Source organism: Telopea speciosissima, chromosome 1 (assembly GCF_018873765.1).
Source record: "Telopea speciosissima isolate NSW1024214 ecotype Mountain lineage chromosome 1, Tspe_v1, whole genome shotgun sequence".
Classification (NCBI taxonomy): domain Eukaryota; kingdom Viridiplantae; phylum Streptophyta; class Magnoliopsida; order Proteales; family Proteaceae; genus Telopea; species Telopea speciosissima.
This window is the reverse complement of record NC_057916.1, coordinates 80,486,163-80,491,395: the sequence shown is the minus strand read 5'-3', so window position 1 is coordinate 80,491,395 and position 5,233 is coordinate 80,486,163. Positions and strand designations below refer to the sequence as shown.

The 5,233-nt window shown below is 44.1% G+C and overlaps 1 pseudogene; it reads right to left on the bottom strand.

The window, feature by feature from the left end:
* Positions 1-2,170: 2,170 nt before the first annotated feature.
* LOC122655401 lies at positions 2,171-4,281 on the bottom strand (annotated as a pseudogene).
* Positions 4,282-5,233: the final 952 nt, after the last annotated feature.

Below are 5,233 nucleotides of genomic sequence, written 5' to 3'. Positions count from 1 at the left end.
GTTCAATGGAGGCGATGAATCTTGCTTCCGCCTGCCATGATTTTGATCATTCAATGGTTCTTTTACAGATAATAAAGGATTATTTGGGTTAAATTGTAACTATCATTTAAAGAATGCCCAAATCTTCAAATTTCATTGGTTAGGAGTTGTCTCTATCAACTATTGCAATTGGTTTTTCTCCTGAAGATGTTGAGAACACGGAGAAGATTGGGGTAGAAATCCGAAGAGGGAGAGAAGTCTTAGTGGTAAAGTTTAAAGTTGAAATCCTGATTCACCATGGATTCTTTCATTCATAAGTGTGGTTGTTAAACACACTTTATATTTCTCAAATTCTCATATAGGTTCACACCCACAGAGAGATTTAAAAATCGTCAAAAGCCCACAATCTGGATGATAAGAGTTTTAAAAGAGATGCTTGTATGTTTCTTTCATCCGTTGCAGGAAGGGAGCGATGGAGGTTTTTGGGGATTTAGATGGATAAGCTCGATTTGGGCATTCACCTTCAGAGCTCGACGGAGAAGAAGAGCGGAATCCAGATGACTGTGAGAGTAGTGAAATGGGTTGGTTTGAAAATTTTGAACTGATCGGGTGGGTTTGGTTTTGGGTTTAGGTTTAAGGTGGGTTCAAACAAATCCCATGTGGTTTTAACTTTAATTTGAAATCCTGCAATATTGACCGTTAGATTGCTATCAGTCCAGCTGGCGCCCTTGTAGCGTATGGAAGTAGGATGGAAGCGCCACTTTTGGAAGTAGAGGATGTGGCGCGTCAAAGTGCTCTTGGACTAGGGCTTGGAGGTCGTTGATGATCTCAAACGCCTTAGTTCTCAGGGTTAAGTTGGGTGGTTGTTCCTGCTCGCTTGGGCCGCTTGTTGAACCATCCAGCAACACTGAAGCATCACATCCTTGCAATTGCAATGTTTCACCCACATCATTCATCACATCACCCATTAATTTACCTACTAACTACTTTATAGATTTGAAATTAAAGCGGAGAAGAAGAAGAGGATTGGGGTGAGAGTGATTATAACTGACCAGAAGAAAGCAAGCATGGAAGTGAAGGCGGAGAAGGCCTGCAGCTTGGCCAATATCAGGGAAGTGAAGGTGAAGAGGATTGCAGGTTTTTTTTTTTTTGAAGGAGCATTTTTGTTACTTTACCCTTTTATTTTAACACTGTTAGTCATAAACTGACGGAATGAGTTTATTTGTTATCGTTTGTAAACCTCAGGGGGGTATGCAAAATTTTTCAAAATTGGGAGGTAAAATCATACTTTCATCAAACCTCAGGGGTGATGTGTGTAAATTACCTAAAGATTTATTACTCAATATGCAGAGGTGAGATTTGTCATTCAGATATAATCGGAGGAGGGAAGAGTAATTTACTCTTCTTTTTTTGTTTTTATTTTTCAAAATATCCAGACCCACCTAGCACGTACGTCCGGTGGTTACCTATTTTGGAAGGGAAAGAACAAGAAGAGATAATGTGCCTCAATCTCGCAAGAGATGTTTTAGGTAGATAATTTGATGCCTATTTTATTAACCAAATTCAGATCGTCAACGGAGTTGCCCGTAGTAGTCTATGCGGCGTAGAATGGGTCGGATGCGTAATGATCGCATTACCCCCGCTTAGGTAAGGCATTTGGGCTGCGGTAAGGTGGTCTTTGTACGTGCGGCTCAGTCTGTGCCACTCAGGCCGCTACGAAACAGCGCACCATAGCGGATCTAACTTTCGAATAATAAATAGCGTATAGATCCCACGTACATAATAAAAACGACCACGTATACTCCCCAATACATACGATGACACTACTAACAACATACGACAGTAACTAACTTCCACATCCACATGTGATAACTCAATAACCCACATCTTCCACCACTTTGCATGAATCATGCACTAATCGAATTTTTCTCCTCTCAGATTCTCTGCCCGGTGCGTAGGTTCCTCTCATAAGAGGGCATAAATGACGTCCTCACCCCACCCAGGCAGTGTGTTTGGACAGGGGGTGAGGTCGTCATTTTCGCCCCTCCTATGAGAGGAATCTGTGCACCTGATCGGGCAGAGAGGACCACGTACTCATGCACTTATGTCTTAACACCACCAAAGACCAAACTCTCCTCAGGGTAGACTTTTGTCCTTATTCCTTTAATTAGCAGCGGCAACGACAATCTGATCAACCGCGTGCGTCGGAGTTGCAGTTACCGGCGGCTGCTCCTTCCTTCTCCTTGCGTATTGCGGCGGCAATGTCCATGAGATCCCTATGGTGCACATTTACCTTCAACCCATTTTTCATGAACAGAGTCAACGATATCTTCTGCTCCACGCGGTGCCCTGGTGCTAACGTCAACCGGTGCCTGAGCAACACGGCGGTGGCGATGAAATTCATTTGCATATAAGCCAAGTCCTTCCCTAAACAGATCCTGGGCCCTGCATTGAACGCCATGAACTTGAACTCATCCTTCGCTTCGTAACTCTTCTCGTCCGGTGACAACCACCTCTCCTGCCGGAATTCCATACAGTCTTCCCCCCACGTCCACTCCATCCTCCCCACAGAGTACATCGAGTAAATTATCTTCGAACCCGCCGGTACGAATGTGCCGTCCGGTAACACATCGTCTGTAACCACGTGCTTCCAGCCTTGTGGCGCCGACGGATACAACCGGAAGGTTTCCGACAAGGCTGCTTTCAGGTAGACCAGCCGGTCAAACTCGTCGAACACAAACGGCTCCTCCAACCACTTTGACGTGTCATCACCTTAGTTAGTAAAGTCGCGTATCAGAACCTTGCAGATCTCATGTAAGATCTTCTTCTCCACTTTTGGGTTCAGTGTCAACAACCAGAAGAACCAGCTTAGCGCCACTGATGGTGTGTCTCATCCAGCTAGGATGGAGCTGAGTACCTGGTGTTGGAGGAAGGAGTCCGAGTAGTCTTCTTTTATTCATGAACCTAGACCGCATGTCGTCGTGTGGGTCCCGCTTCTCTTCGGCCGCGAGATTCTGCTGTTGCAGCTCAACAAAGCGGCACTTAAGTCTTGTACTTCTCTCTTGTTTCTCTGGTCTTTCAACTTGCTCATGTCATTTTCGACAATCTACATTCATTTCTTGTAGATTATTGATATTTTGGTATGTTAAATGATAATCTTAGAGATATTATATAGCATATTATATTATTGTGTTTATTTTAGTTAAAAAATCATGATATTATTTTGTTTATTAGGTGGTGAATGCATGTTATATAATGAATATATGTCCGTTTTTTAAAAGATTATTGCCTACATGCCGTATTATATCCGTATTAAATGCGTATCGTATTATTACAGTATGCATTTTATGAAGCCGGATTTTTGAAAAGTATTATTACCGTCTAATCCGCTTAACTGCCGCACGTATCCGTTCCGTTCAATTGCCGTTCCCGAACTTACTAACTAAGGTCATCACCACGTGTTTCCATCAGAACCTTGCAGATCTCATGTAAGATCTTCTTCTCCACTTTTGGGTTCAGTGTCAACAACCAGAAGAACCAGCTTAGCGCCACTGATGATGTGTATCAACCAGCTAGGATGGAGCTGAGTACCTGGTGTTGGAGGAACGAGTCCGAGTAGTCTTCTATTTTATTCATGAACCTAGACAGCATGTCGTCGTGTGGGTCCCGCTTCTCTTCGGCCGCGAGATTCTGCTGTTGCAGCTCCACCTTACGTGTCTCGATGACATTGGATAGGTACTTGTCTATGTGGCGGATGCTCTGGCTCAGGGTAACCTCTTGCCCCAGCCGAAGCCATTTCTTGAACTTCCATATGACTTGGGGCAAGATGAACCGCTGCAGGGTGGCCTCGGTGGCTCGGTCAAATGCTGATGCGAACTGGTTCTCTGGTAAACTGGGGGACAGGGTGTGAGGGTCCTTACCGAAAGTTAGTCCACATATGTTGTCGAAGGTTAATCGGAGGAGGTCTTGAAGATCCACGATCTTCGATTCCTCTTGGGCCGTTTTAAGGATTCGGCAGAGCCGTAGCTTGATGGCCCGGTTCATCCACCGAGCCATGGTTTGTTGCAGTCTCCTGGGAGTGAACTCCAGCGCGACTGTTTTCCTCTGAACTAGCCACGTGTCACCATCGGAGTTGAAGATGATTTCACCAAATAAATCGTGGAACACGGCTTGGAAGGTGGGGCCCTTCGGGTAACTGCCGAAACGGGTCTTTAATATGTGCTCTAGGTTCTTGAGATCGCATGTGACAGTCACCAAGCCTTGTTTTCGCACCAGGAAGGGAATAGGTTCTTGAGATCTCATGGGGCCCTTTGTGAGTGTGGTGTGTGTTGTGTATATCCGTCATTCTATGGCCCCAAAAGTCGATTAACTTTTTAGGATTGGTGTGTGATTTGTGTGATTACACTTTCATCAAAAAAAGAAAAAGGTGTGTGGGTTTAGTCCCACATTGGGTGTGTGAGTGTGGTGTCTGTTGAATATATCTGCCATTCCACGATCCCAAAAGTCGGTTAACCTTTTGGGATTGATGTGTGGTTTGTGTGATTACACTTTTATAAAAAAAAAAAAAAACTCTCTTTCCATTTTGCTTTCTAACAGTCGAGATTCACCATTAAATGCCTTCAAAGGTCGTTGGGAATCTCACAAAAGAAAAAGCTTAAGCCTTAAGCCATACTGGCGTACTCTCATCTAAACCAAAACCATATAATTTGTGAATCGTTATCCCCTCTAATTCGCTGTCCCCTCTAATTCCTCACATGGGGCGGAAATGATCAACCTAACCCCTGTCTGAAAACATTGCCCAAGGTGGGGCCCACTCCCACCAATTAGAGGAATTGAAGGTGCCTGCAAATTGGAAGTGATAATTATTCATAATTTGTTGGGGTTCCATGCAAAATGTGGAATAGTCCCACATCATATATGAAGAAAAAATGTGTGTGTGTGTGTATGTGTGTTGGGGGGTGGGGGTAGGATAGGGGTACTTGGGCACCTTCTCCTTAACGGTTTGTTTTTGAGGATGAGTTTTACTCAAGTCCCTAACAATCAAAGCCAAGATTGTGGTAGGGTCAGGGTGTGACAGTCCGGTATAATCTTGGATGCGCCTGTTTAAGGGGAGATGAGGAAGATCTTGATTCTCCTTGAAAACTAACTTTTGAAGATGAATTTTACCCAAATCCCTAATACAATTATCTTTCTTCCTCCCTAACTCTTTCCCTTTTCCATCATCTCTCATGCAAAAGCTCACCTATCTTTGCAT